Below are 26,980 nucleotides of genomic sequence, written 5' to 3' on the forward strand. Positions count from 1 at the left end.
GCAAACAAATCTACACATTTGGCTCTGCTTTTTTCTTTAAAGACAATCTAGAAATGTTAGCAGTGAATTGGGAGTTTGGTGACAGACAAATGTAAGATCTATATTGAAAATGGTTTTGGAGAATAAGGATCAGAAGTTTTTCCATTGCAAAGACTTGATCATACAGAGAAGGGGGCATGCTGGCCTGGTGGCTGAGGTTCTCTCCAGGGGTACTATTCAAGCCAAGATGTTTCCTAGAGATCATCTCATTTAACCTCATTTGTGAAAATGATAATTTGGCAGGCAAGAAAATCCAGATTCCAAAGGGTGAAAGGATTTGAGCAAGAGAAAACAGTATGGTAGCTCCTCAAAAATTTAAAAATAGAGTTATCATATGATCCAGCAATGCCAGTTTTGGTATAGACCCAAAAGAATTGAAAACAGAGTCTTGAAGACATATTTAAACACTAGTGTTCATAGCAGCATATTCGCAATAGCCAAGAGGTGGAAGCAAGCCAAGGGTTCATCAGCAGAAGGATAATCAATATGTGATATCTATATATCTATATAATATTATCAGCCTCAAAAAGGAAGGAAAGTCTGACACACAACATGAATTAGCCTGGAGGATATTATGTTAAGTGAAAATAAGCTAGTGGCAAAAAGACAAATACTATATCGTTCCACTTACATGAGATAGTCAAATTCATAGAAACAAAAAGTAGAATAGTTGTTGCCAGGGGCCAAGGGGAGGGGAAAATTGGGAGGGGGTTGTTCTTTAATGGATTTAGAGCTTTGTTAATACTTTTGCAAGATGAAAAAGAGCTGAGAGATCTGTTGCACGATGATGTGAATATACTTAACACCACTGTATACACTTACACATGATTAAGATGATTTTAAAAATTAAGAGATCTGTCCAGGTTACACAGTCAAATTGCCTTGAGTCTGAAATGGATATATGGACTATAAATCCATCTGAATTAAAAACATAATTATGATACAAATGGAAATTCTAAAAAGTTCAGGTCCTTGAATGGTAAAGTCATTTCTCCCAGCCTATGAAGCATTCTAGCACATGTTAAATAATGTGAGTCTGTCCTTCAGTGATGAGAATTGTTTTCTTAGGTGTGTGGGAATTTCAAATCACTTCTTTTGGGCATAATTTTAAAAAGAAGAAATAGGGATTTGGGAAAAGAAAAAGGTAAAGTGGATTTTAGAGTAGGCATGTTAAGATTAAAGCCTTCAGGCAGAGAAATGAAGGTGAAGAAACATACTTGTGGATTTGAGTTGTTCTACTGTGTGTTTCTAGGGAAAGAGATTGGAATACTTGGAGGTAGAGACTATGGGTTCATGTCAGTGTGTTCTGCTGTGTTGGATGCTCCCGCAGTAGCCAGTGCTTGCACCCTGTTTCCTGTGTTTTCAGTTTCCTTTTGCTGGAGAAAAAGAGATGGGGGTCCCACAGCTGCCCAATCCCCCTCCTCAACCAGCATTTGCAATTTTACAATACTCAGGTGTTGCAGGTTCTTCACTTCAGTTCCTGTGGAAAACTTTGTAACTTTCAAGTCATTCTAAAATAGTGGTTTTCAATCAGGAATGATCTGGGCTCTTTGGGAACATTTGGTAATGTCTAGAGTGATTTTTGATTGTCACAACTTGGAGAGGGTCTATGGTATTTCAGCGTGTTTAGGCCAGAGATGTTGCTAAACGTCCTACAATGTCCAGAAGAACCCACAGGATCCAATAATTATCTAATAAAGCATTGCCAATAGTGATGCTCTAAACTTTTTTTTCATCTTAAACTTTCAAGTTACTCAATATCTTGAGTTCCTTATATCTTGGAACTAGAAGTCAAAATCTCTAGATCATAGAATCAGAAAAGTATTGAATATGTGGATGGAGGGGACTTAGGAAAAAGATCTTTGTAAGTAAGAAAGTCTTCTAGCAAGCAAGGGATAGGAAGTAGAAATTAACTGTGTGTTACTCATTGCTACAGTGTTGCTCGGTAGATTCTGTAGTATTTATACTATACTGTGCTGTTAGTAGTTTAGAGAAGATACTATGGTGTGCTCCAGTGGATTATTTTTAGTGGGTGCAAAAATATTAGGGCTTTTGTGGTTTCTTTAGTTACTTTAGTTCCCATCAGCTTAAACAAATTTAACCATGGGGATTTTCTGGACCATATTATTGGAGCTGGGAATACTGTAATCCTTGAAGAGGAAATGATGTAATTGTGTGTGTGTGTGTGTGTGTGTGTGTGTGTGTGTGTGTTGATATCTTACCTCTCTTTCAGTTGTGGTGATTTTAGGAAAAGAAAACATCATGACAAGGAATTATGAAAAACTAGAAAGCAGTTAATCAGCATTCTAAAGCAGAGCTCATCAATGAAGTAATTGGACATGAAGAGGAGCTGTAGGATAGATTTAATGAGGAGTTATAAGACCTAGAATTTTCTTAAAATGAATGAGAGCTTAACTAAAACAAACAAACAAAAAAAAACCCAACAACTGTGATATGGTTTCATAGGTGGAGGTCTAACAAGGACTATTTTACAGCAAATATTTTGAGTGTTTAAAATATGCCAGGCATTGTCCTAAACACTTTATTTAATTTTTAAAATTATAATTTGATAATTTATAACAGCATGCATTTATGGGTACAAAGTGATGTTATGATTTATGAATACAATGCAGAATAATTAACTCAGCCTAATGAACATATCTATCATTTCAAATACCTAGCCGTTTTATGATGAGAACATTTGAAATTTACTTTTAACAATTATGAAATATAACACACTCTATTAGCTATATTCACCATACTGTGGAATAAAAATTAAACACATTTCTCTTCCCTGAAATTTTGGACCCTTTTAATCATCATCTCCCCACTTCCCCATCCCACAGCCTCTGTAACCATCACTCTACTCTCTGCTTCTATGAGTTTGATTGTTTTAGATTTCACAAGTGAACATGATTTCGTAAGTGGGAATATGTGATATTTGTCTTTCTGTGCCTGGCTTATTTCACTTAGCATAATGTTCTCTAACACAATCCATGTTGTCAAAAATGACAGAATTTTCTTCTTTTTTTTAAGGTGGAATAGTCTTCTGTATCCATTCATTTATCGATAGACACGGGCTAATTCCATAACTTGGTTATTGTGAATAGTGCTGCAGTGAACATGGGAATGCAAATATCTCCTTGACAAAGTGATTTCAAATCTTTGGTAAATCACTCTGGGTATTTTGGCAAATACCCTGCAGTGGGATTGCTGGATCATATGGTAATTCTATTTTTAGTTTTTTGAGAAATCTCCATACAGCTTTCCATAGCGGCTGTACTAATTTACATTCCATTAACAGTGTACAAGTTTTCCCCTTTCTCCGCATCCTCATCAAACTTGATGATAATAGCCACTCTGACAGGTGTGAGGTGATATCTCATTGTGATTTTAATTTGTATTTCCATAATTCTTTGCAATATTAAGCATTCTTTTCATGTCTGGTGGTCATTTGTATGTGTTCTTTTGAGAAATGTCTATTCAAGTCCCTTGCCTATTTTTTAATTGAATTTTTTTTGTTTTCTCACTATTGAGGTATTTGAACTTGTATATTTTGAATGTATAGCTTGCAGATGTTTTCTCCTGATCTGTGGGCTGTCTGTATACACTGTTATTTCCTTTGTTGTGCAGAGCTTTTTATTTTGATGTAATTCCATTTGTCTACTTTTACTTTTGTTGCCTGCACTTTTGGGGTCATATTCAAAACATTATCGCTAAGATCAATGTCACGTAGTTTTTCCTTTATTTTTTTTTCTTGTAGTTTGTTACAGTTTCTGGTCTAAATACTTTATTATTTTGTTTTATCCTCAGAACAACTATGTAGTAGTTATCCTATTTCCCACATTTTATAGATGAGGAAATTGAAGTTAAATAATATGCTGAAGGTCATCTAAAAAGTGACAAAACCACAAGTCAGGTCTTCCTCCAAAGCCGAGGATCTAACCACTGGTGTTATGAAGAGGGGAGGGAAAAGTCAATAAACTTCTGGTGGGACTTTGGCGGAGTTTTTTTGATTTTAACAGAGAGGTAAGACTAGTGGTTTCTTAGATTCCTGTCGCCTCTTAAGTGTTCTACTACTTTGGTTCTGTGCTTTCTTCAGTCCTACTTGATGTGGTCTTTTTCTGCAACCTGGGACTCAGGTCTCCAGAGGGGTCCTTGAGCCATCAGAAGCCCATCCCTTGAGCACGTTCTCCACCTCCCAGCGGCTTGAAAGATGTTGTTGTAGGACAGCTGTCTCTGGGGAGTCAGGCAGTCCTTTTGCTCCTTTTTCCCAGCAGCTGTGTATTACCTGATGGTAAATTCAGAGTATACTTCCCCTCTAGGGAGTTATGACTGCTCGTTAAACTGTCACCCTGCAAAAACGCTAATCCTCATTCCCTAATATAACTTAGAAAGACGGGGGCAGGTTACCCCTGCTTAAAAGTAAAGAGCATATTTATGTAATTAATATTCTCAGCAGAATGAAATTATATAATTTGCAAGTGTCTGAAACGGAATTGTATAGTTCCTGGCATTTTAGCATGTGGGAATTCTTAGTAATAATACTTTAATGAGTCTTGGTTTTGTCAGGTGTTTTCCTAATTTTTTCACTTTAAATTCTTACAAAGGTCATAGATGTTTTAAGATAATTTTCTTTTTGTAAAGAGAAATGAGAAATTTAAGTGGATAAGACTGCATAGAGTAAATCCCCGATCTTAGACTTCCTGGCTGTAAATCAATTTCTGGTCCATGTATAATGACGGATCAACAATCCTCATTTGCAGAATGTCTTTACATTTTTTGGGGGAAGATATTTACCCGTATTTTGTCTAGAAATTTGCTTATGTCTCTGTTGTTTAATTTCAGCTGGAAAGGGAATGTGTCCTGATTTGAACTGCATTTTAATGGCTTTGCCTTAGGTGGAGAACAGCAGCAACTTTTAACAAGATGAAAAATCTGCGTAGAGAAATCGGAAAAATTACCTGTGAGAAAGACTTACTTAAAGATATACATAAATCTCAGAAAATGGTTCCAAAATTTGGTTTTGCTGCTAAGATGTCTTCAGTTATTTTGTTATTGTTAAAACTCTCAAAAGAAATTGGCTTGAATTTCTTCACTTAGGATTGGTGGAGGGCAGTGGTAGTGAATGCAAGCCACGAAGAGCAATGGGTAGTGTTACTCCCAATTGCTGGCTTCAGTTTTTTGGTTGTGCAAAGTTCTCCTCTGTACACACTTTCTTTCCTTTTAGGTTCTAGAGCCATTGTTGTCAGGGAGAGGTCTGCAGGGCCCTCACATGGTTTCTGGTGGGGCACTTATTTACGTACTTATATGAGACTCATACTATACTTTGGAAATTATTAATTTAGGACATAAACTTTGCAGATCATCCAATTTTGTAGAAATGGTAAATTATACATAGATGACTAATGTGCAATTTGACACAAACTAGTCCACAATTACTGACATGACTTTGACCAGATCACGTAATCTTTCAGGACCTCAGTTTCTTTTCTGTATAATGTTTGACCCATGTCTTCTCAGATGGTTTCTAATCTAAGTTGTGATTTTTTTGAAAGCTTGCTTAGGGTTAGGAACAGTGGGAGAGGGGAGTTGCTATATCGTATATACTGTATTTCTGAAACTAACATTAAGAAGTAGCTCCTGGCCGGGCGTGGTTGCTCACACCTGTAATCCCAGCACTTTGGGAGGCCGAGGCGAGTGGATCACGAGGTTAGGAGATCGAGACCATCCTGGCTAACACGGTGAAACCCCGTCTCTACTAAAAGCACAAAAAATTAGCCGGGCATGGTGGCTCGTGCCTGTACTCTCAGTTACTTGGGAGGCTGAGGCAGGAGAATGCCGTGAACCCAGGAGGTAGAGCTTGCAGTGAGCCGAGATCGCGCCACTGCACTCCAGCCTGGGCAACAGTGCACGACTCTGCCTCAAAAAAAAAAAAAAGAAAAGAAAAGAAAAGAAATAAAAGAAGTACCTCCTGATCCCCAAGGGCTTTAAGATCTAGTTTGAGGATTTCTTTAGCACCATTTATTCTGGATGACTTAAGATGATCTGTGAGCTTTGTGACCTCCAGCAAGTCACTTGACATCTCTGGGTTTCAGTTTTCGCATTTGTTAATGGATAGAATTGAATGAGAGGGCTGCAAAGGGTCTTCTCAAAACTATACTCTGGTTTCTTCTGAACCTACTGTGGCCTAGATCCAGATGCTGGCATACTCGAAGTAGTTGAATCTTGTTAAGAGAGTGGCCCCTGGGTTCCAGCTGCCTGGGTTTGAATTCCCACTTTGTCCTGGCCAGTGGTGCAAACTGGGGCAGCTTCTGTGACCTCTCTGTGCCCAATCCTGCCTCTGTTAATGCAGGGATCATGTGGGCCAGTGCTCAGGATGCACTTAAAACAAGGCCTGGCCTGGCACATGGTTAAACACTCAAAAATGTGGTCTGTCATTACTTTTAAAATTTAATTCTGTTCAGGAAGAGAGTGGTGTTAGCTTTCATTTTAGCTGGCAGGGTACAGCTCTTCTTGTGGCTTTTCTGAACAGGCTGCCTGCCTCACAGGATAAGCTTGCTCAGTATGCCCATGTTGACTACTCTTGCTTGGGTGCTGTGTGTTTGGTTGACCCTGACCAAGAGGCATAAGAAATGTGGGCTTCATTACACCAGAGTCTTCCTGGCTGGGCTGAGCCTCTCCATTAGGCATCCACCCCATCCCCCATAGGGATGCATGGAATCTCTGCTTCCTTGTGTCTGGAGATTCTGTTGAGAGCTCCCCTACAAAGCAAAGAGTGACACGGGAGAAAGAAGACAAAGCTTTCAGGTTATAAATAGCTTCCTCACGAGATGCTCTTGCTATGGGCTTCTGGTAATTAAGACAGGCGCTGTTGGTTGTAATCAAGTTTAATTGCTGAGGAGCGTAGGGAAGTAGCCCTAAACACGGAAGCTCATGGGCTATCTTTATGTTTTCTCTATCCAGTTCTGAACTTTAAAATCTCTGGTTGTGTCTCCAGCCGGCAAGATCTGGTTGAATATGGGAATAACTCCAGAGCCCTTTGTGGTTCCTGGAGTGGGTCTGGAACTTTCATGGATAGTCTGCCTGCTGAGACGTTGGCTCATGCAGTTTATTAGAAGTGGGAAGGTGGGATGGATTGAATAAACGAGCAGAGAGCCAATGCCCTGGAAATGCAGATATGGGCCTTTTTGCTTAACTTCTCTCATAGAGGCACAGAGTCTGTGTTCATGGGTGTGCTTGCGAATGTCTGTGTGTATTGTGTTTGGGGATGTAGACTGAAAAAAAAACCAGCAGAAGAAATGGCCACAAAGCATTTTCACGGGTGGTTTCATAGTGTCTTCCAGAAATATCAACCTTGCTGCAGCCGGAGCAGGAAATTTTAGATTTCTTTTAATTCTTATTTATCCAAGGTCAAATTACAGTTTGTAAGTTATTATTAAAGTCTCTTGTTCTTCCTTCTCTATCTAACTGTAGTGAGTTTATTGTCTATTGGTGCTCCATTCAGAGTTTGTATGGACAAAGAAAGGAAATTAAGACCTCATTAATTGATTTTTCTACTTAATTACTTTTATAAAATATTTTGCCTGAAAAGTTGAAAACGATGTCTGAAATAAAGTTTGGATTCCTGAAATTGGTCTACGTCATTCATGCCATGATATCACATACTTGCTGAGTGGTCAGTGTTTGTTAGAATTTGGCTTTCTTCTGTCTTTACTGCAGGAGCTGAAACAGCACCCCTCCAGCTTCCTTTCTGTCCACTTTTAGGCCTCAGGCTATGATAACAGCTTTACAGTGGCTCAGAAGACCTCTGGAGGCTCTGTTTCTTACCCTCACTCCTCCACCATCTTGCTTTGCCCCGCTGCTTATGTCCACTGCCGGGGACCTCGCTTCCATCTCCCAGCCTAGTCCCTACAGATGCTAGTGTACTATTTTCTTGGATCCTAACTGCGGCATTTTCAGGAAGCTGTGCTTTGATCTGCATTGGCTCTACCTTCCAGCATGGCCAGTTCCACTAAATGCAGTGTCTCCTCAAGCTCTCAGAACCCCCACCTGTGTCTGGGGCACTGGAAACTTTTTGTCCTGGCATGGAAATCAGATGTTTAAGCCATGCACTGGTGCTTTACTGTACACAGCTATAATTCTCAGTGGGAGTTATCTTGCCTCTGTAGCTGGAGACCTCACTGGGTTAGGCATAGTACAATGTTAGTGAGACTTGTGATCATGACCACGAGTTATGTGTGAGTCAGTCCCCATTGTTGTGCTCCATATTCCCCTGCTCTCATCTTGTCTGTCAGCTTGCAAATGATGCTACTGATTTCCAGGAGGCAGGTAATAGAGCAATGCTCACCCATCCTAGCAAAGAACAAAACACAACCAATGCAAAAAAAGTACTCCTTCCTTTTCCCCTCCTCACAAAACACACACACACACACACACACACACACACACACTCCTTAGGTCAGTAGCTGTATCTCCATGCATGAAAGATAGCATCATCATCATAATAATAAAGTTGGCATAATAACATAACGATGGTATGGTGATTACAATCATCATCTTGTAGGTAGCCTTGGGGAGTCAGGGTGCTTAAATGTTCTGACCAAGCTGCTTTTAAATGACTCAAAGGATTCTAAATCTTTTCAAATTTTCTTTTGGAAAATTTGACTGTATTCGAATGACTTGCTTGTCCTTTTCTCTTTTTAAAATTTAGGTGCCATACAAAACATTCGCACATTTCGTTGGCAATTGTATTTAAGTTAAAAAAGAAATATTAGTTTTCCTCTTTGGTGTTGATATCTTTTCAGATAATTAAAAGATAAATTGTCACTCTATCTGAGTTATTTGGCTAAAATTCATGTTGATTGTTGTGCATTTTATTAATCAGTTGATTTCAGATTATGCTGGTTCAATTTTGAACCTTTAAGCTTGTCTTGCTTTAAGAAAACTGATATATAAAATGAAAACTTAAAATACATACTTTTTTTTTCAGGAGGAAACGTAAACTTTTTACATTGTAACAAAGTCTTTTGCTTTATCATGAATTCCTTTATTTATTTATTTGTTTAGAGAGAGTGTTTTGCTCTTGTCCAGGCTGGAGTTTAATGGTGCTATCTCGGCTCACCGCAACCTCTTCCTCCCAGGTTCAAGTGATTCTCCTGCCTCAGCCTCCCGAGTAACTGGGATTACAGGTGCCCACCACCATGCCCGACTAATTTTGTATTTTTAGTGGAGACAGGGTTTCATCATGTTGGTCAGGCTGGTCTCAAACTCCTGACCTCAGGTGATCCACCCACCTCGGCCTCCCAAAGTGCTGGGATTACAGGCATGAGCCACCACGCCTGGGTCCTTTAGTTATGATTGTCAAAGTTTAGACTTGGTATGTAGCTTTCAGGAGCATATTTATCCATTAAAATCTCACACATCATGGTGATTCTTCAAAGACTTAAAGACAAAAATACCATTTGACCCAGCAATCTCATTACTGGGTATAAACTCAAAAGAATATGAATTGTTCTATTATAAAGACAAATGCACTTGTACGTTCATTGTAGCACTATTCACAATAGCAAACATGTGGAATCAACTTAAATGTCCATCAATGATAGACTGGATAAAGAAAATGTGGTGCGTATATACCATGGAATACTATGCAGCCATAAAAAAGAAAAAAATCATGTCCTTTGCAGGAACATGGATGGAGCTGGAGGCCATTACCCTTAGCAAACTAACACAGGAATAGAAAACTAAATAGTGCATGTTCTCACTTATAAGTGGGAGCTAAACAATGAGAACACATGGATATAGAGAGGAACAACACACACTGGGGCCTTTTGGAGGGTGGAGGGTGGGAGGAGAGAGAGAGAGGATCAGGAAAAACAAACAATGGATACTAGGCTAATACCTGGGTGATGAAATAATCTGTACAGCAAATCTCCATGATACAAGTTTACAATGTGTAACAAACCTGCACATGTACTCCTGAATCTAAAATAAAAGTTAAAAAAAAAAGCTTTCATTAAAAAAAAAAAAACCAAAAAACCTGACACATCTATTCACAATAGCCAAGACATGGAAACAACTTCAGTGTTCATCAACGGATGATTGGATTTTAAAATGTGGGACAGTGTATAAATACACAATGAAATGCTATGCAGCCTTCAAAACCAGGAAATTCTGCCATTTGTGACAACATGGATGAACCTAGCGGACATTGTATTAAGTGAAATAAGCCAGGTTAGGAGAAACAAATACTACATGAGCTCACTTATATATGGAATCTAAAAAAGTCAAACTCATAGCAGTAGAGAGTAGAGTGGTGGTTTCAGAGGCTGTGTGGGAGAGGGCCAGGAGTGGACGGGGAAAGGGGAGGCGCTGGTTAACGGGTACAAAACTTCGGTTAAACGAGAGGAATACGTTTTGGTGTCTGATTACACAGCTTGGTGACTGTAGTTAACAATAATGTATTGTATATCTCAAAATGACAAAAAGAAAGGATTTTAAATGTTGTGCCACAAGGAAATGATAAGTATTTGAGACAATAGGTATGCCAATTATCCTGTTAATCATTCCACAATGTGTACATGCATCAAAACATCGCATTGTACCCCACACATGTATGCAATTATTATTTGTCAATTAAAAATAAAATGAAATGTAAAAAAACTCTTACACATGTATATTCTAATTCCAGATGTTTATTTCTTATTGATCACAGATGTGGCCAGTAAATGGTTCTCTCTGTCTTTTGAGTTTCCATTGCCCTGTAGTACCGTTTGAGATCAGGTAATATGATGCCTCCAGTTTTGTTCCTTTTGCTTAGGATTGCCTGGGCTAATCAAGCTCTTTTTTGGTTCCATATGAATTTTAAAGTAGTTTTTTCGGGTTCTGTGAAGAATGTCATTGGTAGTTTGGTAGGAATAGCATTGAATCTATAAATTGCTTAGGCAGTATTAGCCAAAATTTTCTAATGAACTTCTGTTTTCCCACTCTACATAGTGTTTGTAATTTCTTTGTTAAATGCATAGAATGTGTTCAAGGTTTGTCCAGAAGCTCCTGGGGTCTTATGCTTCTGAGTTGCACAATTGTATGCCAGGCAAATAAATATAAGACCTCGAGACATAGGCACCAGCTCTTCAGCGAGTTTGATATTGATAAACTGGAGCCAAGGTTTGATATTCTCTAAAGGGAGGTGGATGAGATAGTGGGAAGGGAGTGGAGGTAGATCTGGAAGCCTGAGCCTGGATGTTAGGCTTGCTCCTGCACTTGCTCCTCTGCAGTCTTGAGCCACTCAACTGTTCTGGTTCACCTCATCAATTTAGGCATAATAACTTCTACACCATCTATGTTATACACATGGAGATAAGATGTAACAAGATCAATGGCTTCAGTGTACTTTCATTCACCAAAGATGATATACACATGCTCTGTGTTAGATGCCGGGTCCTAGCAGGAAGCAGGACTGCCTTGGTAGAACTTAGACTCTCATGTGAAGACAAACAATAAACAAGTAAACAATAAGGATTTACAAATCAGGGCAAGAAATCAAGGAAACTATATATTGCATTTAGGGAGGGGTGCTTAAATAGGAAGATCATTAAGAGGAATTGATGTGTAAGCCAAGGCTTAAAGGATGCTTGAGAACTGTGATGCGTAGTGTGTAATGTTAGTCCACGATTCTGATATCAAAAACCCTAGCATGGATGTTTACACATGTATGAACATCATAATCATCTGAGGCACATCCTTCAAATTGCAGATTCATGGACCTTCCTCTGGCGGGGGTTGGGGAGTCTAATTTAGTAGGACTGTGGTCACGCTCTAGAATCTAGAATCTGCATTTTTTAAAAGCATCCAGATGATCCTGTTGATCTGTTAAGCTTGGAAACTATTGTCTTGGAGAAATCCTACTGAGAAGCAAGAGTTTCCTTTCAAAGGAATGACTATGGCTTAGTCTTCCTTAATTATGCTTCTTGTCTGCCATGCTTCGCTTCTTATACCAACCTCCACAATTTGGACACTTCTGTGATCTAGGACCCTGAGCCTCCCCAACGCTGCTGTGGGACTTGTTCCCTTTTTCCCAGCAGATGTAGTATATGAAGAGAAACTTCTGGATGCTGTTAAGTGGGAGAAGGGGGCTGTATTTCTAGTGCATATTGGAATTCTGGTGTATACCACTGTATGTTGAGTCGACTGCTGTGGCCTGGTTTGGCAATCTAAGTGCTTTTTGTAATTTTATACCTGCAGGAAATATGTTTGGAATTCCATAAAAGTTGGCATGAAGAATTCTCACGCCATATTTCATTGTATCTTTGCCCTCTGCCTAGTTTTAATATAACTTTAATATACTTTGTATACATATTTAATATATTTAATGTAATTGAGTGGTTTCAAATTGAGTGGTTTCTTGAGTGAAACTAGAAATAGCTCTTATTTTGGGATCATAGGTTCTACTGAAGCCCATTTGAGTCTTGGGGAAAAGGAACCGAAGCTGCTTCCTCTCTTCTCTCTCCCTCCTGGGGGATTTCAGGGGAGCCAGTAGCAATTTATTTGAGAACATTAGAGTAGCCATTGGGATTTGCCCATGAGAGTTTTTTGGTTTGTTTTAGAAATCCTCCTTTGCTCCAAGCTGTGTTTTAAAAAGGTTGGTTGCTAGTTGTCCAGTAGACTAGTAACTGGCAGGGTGTGGCTCGTGTCAAACAATCTTTTGGAACACAGCCTGTCACCTTCTGCTTCAATGGAGAATAGTGATTCTTAGTTATCTCGGATGTGCACTCCATCACTTTTTATGCTCAATCATTGCTGCCTATAAGACCACCCAAACCTGAATGATGACTGTCATTCTCTGATAAGAGGAAGGAGTTAACACCTGGCTTGTGAACATATTTATCTTAATAAAGCACAGGGAGTTGTTAGAGCTCACCCTCTTCTTTCATCCAGGAGAATCCAGAAGTGTCAAGGTTTCTCTGGCAGGAGCCCAGCCTGCAGGTTGGGTGAGAAACTCATGAATAGGACTCTGACATGTGTGTTCACCTCTCCCTTGGAATGTCTCACTTTTATTTCAGCACAATTTCCGTGTTCACCTCCTAGGTGTAAGGTGGAGTGGGTAGCCTCCTGCTTGGTGTGCTAATAACCAAAACAGATAACCAACCACCTTCCCTTTGTTTTCCTTGGCATGCTGAAAAAGGCATACACAAATACTAATAAGAGCATCAGAGAAATAAATAAACTCAGAAACTACAAGAAGCAGCTGGGCATGGTGGCTCATGCCTGTAATCCCAGCACTTTGGGAGGCCAAGGCGGGTGGATCACCTGAGGTCAGGAGTTTGAGAACAGCCTGGGCAACATGGTGAAACCCCGCCTTTACTAAAAATACAAAAATTAGCCAGAGGCATGGTGACCCGTGCCTACAATTCTAGCTACTTGGGAGACTGAGGCAGGAGAATTGCTTGAACCCGGGAGGTGGAGGTTGCAGTGAGCTGAGATCACGCCACTGCACTACAGCCTGGGTGACAGAGTGAGACTCCTTCTCAAAAAACCGCAACAACAAACAACAACAACAACAACAAAAAACAAAATACAAAAAGCTTACAACTTGGGTAATTTTTAAGGTATAGATTTTAGATGTTAGCAAAAATGTCTTGCTTACAGGACTGATTTTATTTTACGCTCTTTCTTGAGAATTCTAATGTCTAGCCTCAGAGGGCAGTGAAAAACTCACATATATCTAGTCAGACTTAATTTTTGCATGGTCTCTCGCTTGCTCCCACAAGGAAGGCAACTCTCTCCCAACCTTCTTTTCCTGTAGTTAGAATTCTTATTTTTCAACATTTCTTCTTGGATGCTCTTTGAGATTTCTTCCTTTCCTATCCCCTTCCCCAGTGAAGCGGTGAGGAAGGGAGTGTGGAACTCAAACTTTATTTTATTTATTTATTTTTTAGAGACAGAGTCTTGCTCTGTCACCCAGGCTGAAGTGTAGTGGCATGATCATAGCTCACTGCAACCTCAAACTCTGGGGCTCAAGTGACCCTCCAGCTTCAGCCTAATTTTTCAATTTTGTAGAGACAGAATCTTGCTATGTTGCCCAGGTGGTCTTGAACTGCTGACCTAAGCAATTTTTCCACCTTGGTCTCCCAAATTGTTGGGTTTACAGGTGTGAGGCACCACACCCAGCTATACACTTTACTGAGCTTCAGAATCACCTGAAGGGCTTGTTCAAACCCAGATTGCTGGGCTCCACTCCAAGAAGGTAGAGGGAAGCTGAGAATTTGCATTTCTAAAAAGGGTCCAGGTGATGCTATGCTAATATCACTGGTTTGCTAACAAGACTTCATTTTTTTTTCTTTTTGAAACAGAGTGCAGTGGCACGATCTCAGCTCACAAGCCATTCTCCTGCCTTAGCCTCCCAAGTAGCTGGGATTACAGGCACCCGGCACCACGCCCGGCTAATTTTTTTTTTTTTTTCTGAGATACAGTCTTAGTTTGTCACCCAGGCTAGAGGGTAGTGGCGTGGTCTTGGCTCACGGCAACCTCTGCCTCCCAGGTTTAAGTGATTCTCCTGTCTCAGCCTCCCAAGTAGTTGGGGTTACAAGCGTATGCCACCATGCTCAGATAATTTTTTGTATTTTTAGTAGACATGGGGTTTCACCATGTTGGCCAGGCTGATCTCAAACTCTTGACCTTAGATGATCAACCCACCTTGGCCTCCCAAAGTGCTAGGATTACAAGTGTGAGCTACTGCACCCGGCCAATTTTTTGTGTTTTTAGTAGAGACAGGGTTTCACCATGTTTCCCAGGCTGGTCTGAGATTACAGGTGTGAGCCACTGTGCCCAGCCAATAATACTGTATGTTCTATAGAACATGAAGCTCACAGGCTTCATTGATTGGTTCATTAATTAATTCATTCAACAAATATTTTTCTCAGACAGAGCTGTGGGTGCTGGAGGTTATGCTGATGCACAAGATGAAGTTCTTGCCTCAGGGAGCCTCCATGCTGGTGCAAGAGGCAAACATACATCATGCAATGTTTGTCTGGGATAAGGGCTATGAAGAAAAAGCAAACAAAGTAGGTCTCTTTGTAGGAGAGTGGTGGCCAGGGAGGATCTCTTCGAGGAGATGAGGCCTCCAGGGAGAGGAGTGACAGGGGTAAAGGCCTGAGGTAGGAAGGTGTTTGGTGTGTTGAAGCCTCAGCAGGAAGAGGCTGGTCTTACTGGGAGTTGAGGCAGGGAGAGTGGTCAGAGCGGGCGGCAGAATGTTGGTAAGAGTCACACACAAAAATATTCCTGTGACCAGATACATTCAGGAAATGTTCGTTTCAACAACATTAAAACTTTTTTTTTTAGTTAGTGTTTTTTTTTTTTTTTTTTTTGAAACAGGGTCTTGGTCTGTTGCTCAGGCTATAGAGCAAGCTGTAGGTGTAATCCCAGCTCACTGCAGCCTTGACCTCCAGGGTTCAAGTGACCCTCCCACCTCCTCCTCCTCCTGAGTAACTGGGAATGCAGGCATGCACCACCAGCCTGGCTAATTCTGTTCATTATTTTTGTAGAGATGAGGTCTCACTGTGTTGCCCAGGCTGGTCTTGAACTCCTGGACTCAAGCAATCCTCCCACCTTGGCCTCCCAAAGTGCTGGGATTATAGGTGTGAGCCACTGCATCAGGCTGACATTAAATGTTTTCTTTATTGAAGAATTTTCCTAAGGTTTTATTGTGCTGTTCCCCATTATTAATCTCCAGGAGAAGGATAAGGTATTTTTTTCTCAAATTTACATGACCATGAAACTTACTCCCTCAATCACCTCGCAGACTGATGTTCTTTGAAATGCATTTGGGAAATCTTGATCTAGCAAGTCCTACTCTCTCATTTTCTAACTGGGAAAACTGAGGAACAGAGAAATGAAATAGCCTGTTTCAAATAATAAAGCTTGAGGCGACACGAGGCAGTGGAAGGAACACTGAGTTTGGAGGTGGAAGATGAGGTTTGAGACTTTGCTTTTGCGTTTTGTGAATGTGGAGATTCACAAAATGGGAGATTGCACTGTTTGCTCTCTGAGGATCCTGGAGTCACTCCGGGTGAGTGACTACTGATTTTTTTTGACTTGGGAGTCTTGTGTCAGTTAAGCCAAAGGAAAAGCACTGGGAGATTCACATAAATACATTCATCAAATACCACCATCTAGGTTATTTTTGCTTTCAAATGAATATACTTTCCAGACAAGTAATTAAAATAAAATCTGTCAGAGGATGTGAAACTCTAAATCGTAAAATGTTGGTTAAAAAAAAAAGAAGCAACGGAGAAAGACTAAGATCTATGGTAATGTACCTTGCTGTAAAATATTTTAGCATTGATTTCCATTTTTATGAAATTCACAGTTGATTTGAATACAAACAGTAAATCTCACAACAGGTGAAATCTATCTTTTTCTTGTTTGCTTTCCAAGGAATTGTTGAGGAAATAATTAGGAAAAAAAAGACTCTTGGATTTTAGTTTTTTACTAGCTATACGAGTTACTTTGGATTGATTTTTCTTTATCTATAGGAGGGATCCAAATATTCCTTAAGGTCTTTACAGCTCTACTAATTTAAAATATCTATATTTGACAACTTTTGCCTTGAAGGGATGTTAGCAATAGAATCTTGGTCAAGGTGTGACACGGACCTGAGGGTTCTGAGGACTTAGGATGTGAGCTGTGTATAGGTAAGGTAAAGTCATGGTAAATAATTGTGTTAAAGAGAAGATGCCAGTTGGGAGCTCTTTGGTGAGATTTTCCTAAGGAATTCTGCTGTTCCTATAGAGCAACAAAGTTTAGGGATTGTTTAAAGAAAGAGTGAAGGTGTATAAGTTCCATTATTGTCTGTTCACAAGTGTGGGTTCTCCTCATTCTGGGCCCAGGGTAGGAATGTACTTTCTGGCCCCCTTGGGGTTGGATGGGGCCATGTAACAAATTCCAGACAAACAGTCCCATGTAGTTCTGCAAGGGATATATCCAGGCCAGAACACTTAACTGCCAGGGGAACACCCTTTTCCTCTGTCACAGGGGTGGCAACATTCTGGTGTCATCAACCTGGGTTCTGGAATCAGAAGTCATGGAGCAGATATCCCAGATGACCCTTGAATGGATTATGAATTGTGACCGAGGAATAAACCTTCGTGATTATAAACCCTAAGATATTTAAGCCTGCTTGTTACTCCAGCGTAATGTAGCCTATGCTGACTACTGGATTCAATAAGTTGAGAAGTCCCAATGAATCAAAGGGAGAGCAGCCATCTGGTAAATAAATATATTAAAGAAAAGATGCTAGTTGGTAGTCCTTTGGTGAGATTTTCCCTAGGAAATCTGCTGTTCATATAGACTAGCAAAGTTTAGAGACTTGGCTAAAGAATGAATGAATGAATGTGTTCCATTGTTATCTGTTCAAACTGGTATAAGCTATAAAGCATATCATGCAAGAGGCAGTATGCTAGTTTGGGCAGGCCTCTCCTCCTCCTTCTCCTGGGAGGTCAAGGCTGCAGTGATCTGTGATTGTGCTACTGCATTCCAGCCTGAGTGACAGAGCGAGATCTTGTCTCAAAAAAAAAAAAAAAAAAAAAAAAAAAAAAAGCAAGCGTTTGTGAATTTTCAGAATGTAAAATACCAAGGCTTTTCCAAATCAGATAAATCAGGAATGTTCACCTTTACATCCAAAAAAGAAAAAGAAAAAAGTTCAAATAGAAGTTCAGCACAATAATGTAAAACCTTAAATAGGTGACCAAAATTCAAATTATCAACAGATAACTCAATTTGATGGATCTTTCAGTAAACTTTAGTTTGAAACAACAACAAAAAATACCATTTACCAAAACATGAAAAATATTTTCAGGAAATTCTTATCTAATTTGAAAAATAAAAAATGGAATCCATGGCAAATAAGAAAAATACAAAAAAGGAAATCAACCTTTGATATGGTTTGGCTGTGTCCCCACCCAAATCTCATCTTAAATTGTAGTTCCCATTATCCCCACACGTTTTGGGAAGGACCTGGTGGGAGGTAATTGAATCATTGGTTATCCTCATGCTGTTCTTATGATAGTGAGTTCTCAGTACCTCTCTTTGCTGTTGCCATGTGAAGAAGGACATTTTTGCTTACCCTTCTGTCATGATTGTAAGTTTCTTGAGACCTCCCCTGCCATGCTGAACTGTGAGTTAATTAAACCCTTTTCCTTTATAAATTACTCAGTCTCAGGTAAGTTCTTATAACAGTGGGAGAATGGATTAATACAACCTTTATAGGAATCAAGAGAATATAACGGACAAATAAAAACTTCTTAAATCAATAGCGTATCCTGCATTATTGTGTGTAGAAAACTATAATTAATGTAATGTAGTTTTTGTTAGTTGCATAATCTAAAAGTATGAAAAAAATTTGATTATATCTCTAAAAAGACCACAGAGTTGTTACTGAAATACACACTTCTTGAGACAATGGGCAAAGTTCCCATTTGTGGAATATTTCTTTTTATTTGTGGGAAGTATCTTCTTCTTTTCATACAGTGAAACGAAGAAAACTGTACTAGATGAGAAATCTTTTCTCTAAAGTAAGCTTCTTAAATACCTTCAATAATATAATACTTGTAAAATATAAATTTTCAAAACTCAGACTTGAAACAGGTTATTATTAAACAAACACACTCCTTGGCAGTGTTTTTTCAAAAGTTAAACTATTTAAACCACCACACTGTGCTTAAATCGTATTTCAAACTTTTATACGTAGTGCTTTTATGTTCTGAATGTAGACTCTCAATCTAATGACAGTCTAGTCTGAGCCCTGCAATATGTATACAAGCAAGTAACATTTCACTTCAAACCAAAAGAAATGATTAATCTTCTATTTTGTCAAAATCATAATATTAGGATAACTATAAAATTAGGATTTATCCATGGCCAATTTATGGTTTTCTATGGAAAGCCTTTCTTTATTCCTTCTTTACTTTCAGCTTCCTCTTTGGAAACTTCTTCATCCACCTTTTATTCCTCCTCCACGTTGTTAAAAGATTGAGAAGATTCTGGTAATAATTTTTTGGACTGGTGCTATGGCTTGGATCTGTGTCCTCACCCAACTCTCATGTCAAATTATAATCCCTAGTGTTGGAGGTGGAGCTTGGTGGGAGGTGATTAAATCATGGGGGTGGCCACTCATGGATGATTTAACACCATCCACTCTGTGGTGTTCTTGTGATAGTGAGTGGGTGAGTTCTCATGAGATCTGGTTATTTAAAAGTGTGTAGCACCTCTTCCCTCTCTCTCTTCCTCCCGCGTCGGCCATGTGAAGTTCCAGCTTCCCCTTTGCCTTTGCCTGTATTGTAACTTTCCTGAGGCCTTCTCAGAAGCCAAGCAGAAGCCATCATGCTTCCTTTACAGCCTATAGAACCATGAACCAATTAAACCTCTTTTCTTTATAAATTATGCAGTTTCAGGTATTTCTCTAGAGTGGTACAAGAAAGGACTAATACAGAAAATTGGTACTGAGGAGTGGGGCATTCCCATACAGATACCTGAAAATGTAGAAGTGACTTTAGAGCTGGGTAATAGGTAGAGGTTGAAAGAGTGTGGAAGGCTCAGAAGAGGACAGGAAGATAATGGAAAGTTTGGAACTTCCTAGAGACTTGTTAAATGGTTGTGACCAAAATGCCAATAGTGGTATGTACAATAAAGTCCAATATAAAGTCCAGGCTGATGAGGTCTCAGATGGAGATAAGGAATTTATTAGAAACTAGAGTAAAGGTCACTTTTGCTATGCGTTAGCGAAGAGTCTGTCTACATTGTGCCTCTGCTCTAGGAATCTGTGGAACTTTGAACTTGAGAGAGATGATTTAGGGTATCTAGTGGAAGTCATTTCTAATCAGCAAAGTGTTCAAGATATGGCCTGGCTGCTTCTAACATTTTATGCTTATATGTGTGTGCAAAAAAATGACCTGAAACTGGAATATATATATATATATATAATGTTTGAGACAGAATATTGCTTTGTTCCCCAGGTTGGAGTGCAGTGACATGATCATGGCTCACTGTAGACCTCTGCCTCCTAGGCTCAGGTGATTCTCCCACCACATCCTCCTGAGTAGATGGGTTTATAGGCATACACCACCATGCCTGGCTAATTTTCTTGTATTTTTAGTAGAGGCAGGGTCTTACTGCGTTGCTCAGGCTGGTCTCGAACTCCTGGTTTCAAGTGATCCTCCTGCCTCAGCCTACCAAAATGCTGAGATTACGGATGTAAGCCACTGCACCCAGCCCTGGAATTTATATTTAAAAAGGAAGCAGAACACAAAAGTTTGGTAAACTTGCAGCCTGGCAATGTGGTAGAAAAAAAACCCCTCATTTTCTGGGGAGGAATTCAGTCAGGATGGATGAATTTGCATAGTTAAAAGTAAGACAAATATTAATAGATAAGACAATGGGAAGAAGGCCTTGAAGGCACTTCAGAGGCCTTCGTGACAGCTCCTCCCATCACAGGCCCAGAGGCCTAGAAGGGAAGAGTGATTTCATGGGCCAGACCCAGTGCCCCCTGCCCTGCACAATCTCAGGACACTACTTTTCACATCCCAGCTGCTCCAACTTCAGCCATGGCTCAAAAGGTCCCAGGTACAGTTTGGGCCGATGCTTCAGAGGGTGTAAGCCGTAAGCCTTGGAGGCTTCCATGCAGTGTTAACCCTGTTAGTGCACAGAGCACAAGAGCTGAGGCTTGGGAGCCTCCACCTAGATTTCAGAGGATGTATGGTAAAGCCTGAATGTCCAGGTAGAAGCCTGCTGCAGGGTTGGAGCCCTCATGGAGACTGTTTACTAGGGTAGTGCAGAGGAGAAATGTGGGGTTGCAGTCCCTACATGAAGTCCCCATTGGGGCACTGCCTACTGGAGCTGTGAGAAGAGGGCCACCATCCTCCAGACCCCAGAATGGTGGATCCACTGTCATCTTGCACCCTCAGCCTGGAAAAGTCACAGGCACTCAATGCCAGTCCATGAGAGCAGCTTTGGGGACTGAACCCTCTAAAGTCACAGGGCAGAGCTGCCTAAGGCCTTGGGAGCCCACCCCTTGCATCAGAGTGCCTTGGATGTGGGACATGGCGTCAAAGGAGATTCTTTTGAAGCTTATGATTTAATGACTGCCCTGTTGGATTTCGGACTTGTTGGACTTGTAAGGGGTCTGAAGCCCCTTTTACTGAATTTATCTCTTTTGGAATGGGAGTATTTACCCAATTCCTGTACCCTATTGTGTCTTGGAAGTTACTGACTTGTTTTTGATTTTACAGGCGCATAGGCCAAAGGGACTTGCCTTGTCTCAGATGAGACTTTGGATTTTGGACTTTTGAGTTAATGCTGGAATAAGTTAAAACTTTGAGGGGACTGTTGGAAAGGGATAATTGTATTTTGCAATGTGAGAAGGATGTGAGATTTGGGAAGGGCCAGAGGTTGAGTGATATGGCTTGGATCTGTGTCCTCTCCCAAATCTCATGCCGAATTGTAATCCCCAGTGTTGGAGGTGGGGCCTGGTGGGAAGTAATTGGATCACAGGGGTTGTCCCTCATGAATGGTTTAGCACCATCCCCTCAGTGCTGTTCTCATGATAGAGAGTGAATGAGTTATTGTGAGATTTGGTTGTTTAAAAGTGTGTAGCACTTCTTCCCTCTCTCTCTTCTTCCTGCTCGGGCTATGTGAAGAACCAACTTCCCCCTTGCCTTTTGCCACAATGGTAAGTTTCCTGACGCCTCCCCCAAAGCTGAGCAGAAGCTGTCATGCTTACTGTACAGCCTGCAGAACGGTGAGCCACTTAAGCCTCTTCTCTTTATAAATTACCCAGTCTCAGATATTTCTTTAGAGCAGTGCAAGAATGAACTAATATAACAAGTATGGCTGCAGTATGCACCTTTTTAAGGACAAAGGCAATCTGACACAAATATCATAAAGAGTCCTAAAAACGGCCCTGAAAGCAGAATTGCTAAAGCAAAAACTGTATACAATTTCCAAACCATTAATCTAAGGTCTTCAGTAAAATAGCATGGCAAATCCTAATCCACATAGAGTGCTGAGAGTGCTGACATACTGCTCATCAGAAAAGAACCTGAACCAAACCATGATGGAATTGGTTCAATAGTCTTCCACTCTTCATCACTTATAAAGTTTCTGAAGTCATTCTTAGTCCTTGGACCCTGATGGTGTCCAAATTCACCATCTTTACAATGATAAATAGTAGGAGAGCAGTTATGATGAACTGTCTACTCAGTCCTGGCTGCCCTGCGACATCTACTTTTGCTACATTAACCTCAAGAACTTCTCCCCATTCAGCAAAACTTTCCCATTCTGGTGGAAGCTTTTGACAAGCGGGGTACCACAGGGCACAAAATTCTATAATCCAGTCTCCTTCCAGCAACTGTCTTCAGTTCTCATCCATGATAATGCATACATCTCTCTGCCACCTGTTCTGTTTCTTTCCATGTCCTCCAAAGCAATAGCACCAGGACTGCCAGGGAAACCATGACTCCCAGAGGGTGCCATGTCTGCTGCTTGCCCACTTCACAACAAGTGAGGCAGCCTCAGCAGACTTGATCTCTCTGGGCCCTGGTTTCTCCATCTGCATAAAGGGATAGTAATATTATCTAGCTCATAGAATTGTTGCAAAGAATAACTGTTAATATATGTCAAGACCGTAGACTAATGCTTGGAATGTAATAGGCGGTCAATAAATCTTAGCCATTCTTCTCTCTCCTCTACTCCTTTTCCCACTTATTTTTAAAAATTTTATTTATTTATTTAGAGACAGAGTCTCACTCTGTCACCCAGGAGTGCAGTGGGGCGATCTCAGCTCACTGCAACCTTTGCCTCCTGGGTTCAAGTGATTCTCATGCCTCAGCCTCCCGAGTAGCTGGGATTACAGGCGCATGCCACCGCATCAGCTAATTTTTGTATTTTTAGTAGAGAGGGGTTTTGCCATGTTGGCCAGGCTGGTCTCAAACTCCTGACCTCAAGAGGATAGGCCAAGGCTGATCCATCTGCCTCAGCCTTCCAAAGTGTTGAGATTATAGGCATGAGCCCCCATGTCGGCTCTATTATTTTTATTGACATGGGAAAAAAAAGACTCAAAGGATAGACATCTGTGAAAGTAGCCATCTTTGGGTAGTAGGATTCCGAATGACTTTTATTTCTTTCGATTTTTTTTTGATACCAAATTTGTGTGCACTGAACTTAAGTTACTTTATAGTTAGGAAAAATATATTATTTAAAAACAGTATATTGGCTGGGCACAATGGCTCATGCTTGTAATCCCAGCACTTTGGGAGGCCAAGGCAGGTGGATCATTTGAGGTCAGGAGTTTGAGACCAGCCTGGCCAGTATGATGAAACCCCATTTCTACTAAAAACACACAAAAAAGTGGCTGGGTGTGGTGGTGCATGCCTGTAGTCCCAGATACTTGGGAGGCTGAGGCAGGAAAATCGCTTGAACCCAGGAGGCAGAGGCTGCAGTGAGCCAAGATCATGCCACTGCATTCCATCCAGCCTGGGCAGAGAGTGAGATTTCATCTAAAAAACAACAACAGCAACAAAACAAAACAAAATAAAAATGGCCCCAAAACCCCAAAAAACACTACATTTACTACGATTTTTTTTCCCAAAGAGTGTATACCACTCACTACACTAAGTCCTATGATTAGTGCTTTTACCTCAGTTTTATGACCTACTTCCAGTAGCTTTCACCCTCTTCGAAACATCTTCCATCTTGACTTTTTAATTTCATTAATGATTTTTTTTTCCCCTTGGCTACCTGTTGTTGAGACCAGTGAATCCCCTGGTCTCTAATAACTTACCAAGTCTTATGAATCTTTTCTCCTAAACCTCTCATACTACTGTCCACTGTCCCAACCTACTTCTGATCCTTACCACTTCACGTCTGGACTATTGGGTTTTTCTTATCCATCGACTTCCTTTTAATTCTTGCATAGTAAAGTCAGACAAAGCTCTTAAAATACCACCTTATATCATTCCTTTGCTCAAACACTAGCAGAGGCTCCTTACATTTCCCATTGCCGAGGATAAAATCCAATTTCCTGGCTCGACATTGAAAGCTGTCCATATTACTCAATCTCTGCTATCTCAAATAATTCACCACTTACCTTATTTATGGTCTTTTCCTACCATACTTCTGTACAGTAGCACTTTTGCCCTCCTGCTTCCTTTGTGTCCAAATTTTACTTGTCCTTCAAGATCTTGCTTAAATATACACTCGTCTGAAATGTTCATTTTTTTTCCTTTGTAAATTGCAATAGCCCTGCTCCGTTTGGCCATTAATCACACACTGACTTGAGATTTTCTTATGTTGAAATGTTGTTAATCTATATCTTTTAACATTTCTGTTGTCTGTTTCTTCTCTCCAACTAAATTATACTATTTCTAAGGGTGCTTACATTTTCTAACACCCCAGTACTTTACAGAAGAAGATGGGTAATAGCTAGGTTATTGACAGACGAATTAATATATCTAATATTTGATAAAATAGATGCTAGAATAAAATACTTCATTTTATTTAAAAGCAAAGACAGAATTTTGACTTGGATCTTTTCCTTGTTGACTTTGTTTTGACTTTACTATTTATAATGTTGTTTATCCTGATAGTCTGAGCTTCTTTTAATGGTCAGATCAATATTTGCTTGAGTATCTCCCAAAGCAAGCTTTCTGTAATTCACTTATTAGAGAAAGTCTTTAAATTCTTGGGTATAGAATTTTAAAAATGAAATAAAACTCCAATTAGTAAAATCCTAGTTTCAGAGCAAATGCTTCTGTTATTAATGACCTGGATGATGTCCCACTGGACTCTGGGCTCCTTGAGGGAAGTTACTATTTCTCAGTCATGTCCATGATCTCAGTACCTAACACAGCCTCTGCCACAAGGTGTGAACTTGCTGTGTTAAATGAAAACTGCAGAGCAGTACTGCAGACTTGCAAGGAGGGAAACATTACATCTCAGATAATTTTAAATGTATTAAATATTTGTCATGAATTTAATATTTTTCTTCTAAACAAACAAAGCACAATTTTTAATGACTGTAATTTAACAATATAGTATCCCTCCCTCAAATCTCTTATCTCCTGACTCAGTACATCCATGTCTTGGATTTACAGTGTCTACTCATTTGATCGTGATTGCTGCCATTCTGGTTTTGCAGAGGTTTCACGTTTCTCTGTCCCTGCAGAGTGATTATGCTGAGATGGCTCTGTGCGTGTTCTTGGCCCCAGTTTCTGCACCTTTGAAATGTACCCTAGAACACTCAGGTGGTGGGTGGTGATAGGAGCTCAGCTAGCCAAGAATGAGGGAGCAAGGGGATGTGATCAGAGGACCTTTAGGATGCAGGAACAGAGGAAGCCTCAGCTCTGCACCCTCTGACAGTCAGCAGAATGGGGAAATTCCAGGCCTTTATTCTTTTCCCTCCTCCCTACCTTCCTTTCTCTCCTCCTCCCTCCATTCCTCCCTCCCTTCCTTTCTCCCTTCCTTCTTTCTATGTAAGTAACATTGGAAGGGAATATGCTGTTTGTACAATGGCAGTCCTGGCAACAGCTCTCTGTTCTCTTCAAATCCCCTGAAGTCATGATGTGCCTCTGGCCTTTGTTCTTTCTGGTTCTACTCACCCAGCTGTTGCTCAGTCTTCCTGGGCTGCAGTCTGTTTATGATGTCCTCAGAATGTCAGCAGGCTCCCTTCACCAATCCCATGTGACTGCTGATCTTCACCTTCACTGCCCTTTATTCTTTTTGCTTTTAGTTTATACTGCTCTTGTTTATTGTAGTTTAAAGCTGCATATTATTTTGATGTGTGCATGTATCATAGTTTCTTTCCTCTATTTATTTTTATTTTAGAGATAGGGTCTCATTAGATTGCCTAGGCTGTAATGCCGTGGCTATTCACAGGCACAAGCAGAGCTCACTGAAGACTCACACTCCTGGGCTCAAGTGAGTCTCCCAGCTCAGCCCCCCAAGTAGCTGGGACTACACGTGTGTGCCACCACACCTAGCTCTCTTTCCTCAATTTTAATAGTTAAAATTTGTTAGGAATATTAGGTCTTTAGGTGAGATAAATGTTACAAATATGTTTCTCCCACTTTTTTAGTATTTATTCTTATTATTACTTTTTTAATGTTTAATTTTTGTGGGTACATAGTAGGTATATATATTTGTGGGGTATGTGAGATGCTTTGGTACAGGCATGCAGTGTGAAATAAGCACATCATGGAGAATGGGGTATTCATCTCCTCAAGCATTTATCCTTTGAGTTACAAACACTCCAATTACACTTTTCTTTCTTTCTTTCTTTTTTTTTTTTTGAGAAGGAGTCTTGCTCTGTCGCCCAGGCTGGAGTGCAGTGGCATGATCTCGGCTCACTGCAGCCCTCCCTCCTGGGTTCAAGTGATTCTTCTGCCTCAGCCTCCTGAGTAGCTGGGATTACAGGCATCTGCCACCATGCCCTGCTAATTTTTGTATTTTTGGTAGAGACGGGGTTTCACCATATTGTCCAGGCTGGTCTCGAACTCCTGACCTTGTGATCCACCCTCCTCGGCCTCCCAAAGTGCTGGGATTACAGGCGTGAGCCACCACATCTGGCCCAATTACACTCTTTTAGTTATTTTAAAATGTACAATTAAGTTATTATTGACTATAGTCACCCTGTTGTACTATCAATATGTTTATTATTTTAAAATGCTCTTTATTGTATATATTTGAGGTTTGCAACATGTTGTGGGATACATATATTAATAGATAGTAGAAAGGTTACGGTAGTGAAGGAGATGAACATATCTGTCATCTCAGATAGTTAATTCTTTGTGATAAGACAGCAGCTAAAATCCACTTATTTAACAAAAAACTCAGATATGCAATATAATTTTATTAACTTTAGTTCTCATGCTGTACGATAGATGTCTAAACT

At 40.2% G+C, this 26,980-nt stretch overlaps 1 protein-coding gene and 1 pseudogene across 1 annotated transcript in view; one reads left to right on the forward strand and one right to left on the reverse strand.

Annotated features, from left to right (window-relative positions):
• The window catches only part of SLCO5A1 (solute carrier organic anion transporter family member 5A1), a 157,378-nt gene that overhangs the window by 12,748 nt on the left and 117,650 nt on the right, over positions 1-26,980 (forward strand). The window lies entirely within an intron of this gene.
• On the reverse strand, positions 18,973-22,566 carry LOC108530060 (thioredoxin-related transmembrane protein 1 pseudogene; annotated as a pseudogene).

Source organism: Rhinopithecus bieti, unplaced genomic scaffold (genome assembly GCF_001698545.2).
Source record: "Rhinopithecus bieti isolate Rb0 unplaced genomic scaffold, ASM169854v2 scaffold_6536, whole genome shotgun sequence".
In the NCBI taxonomy this organism is placed as follows: domain Eukaryota; kingdom Metazoa; phylum Chordata; class Mammalia; order Primates; family Cercopithecidae; genus Rhinopithecus; species Rhinopithecus bieti.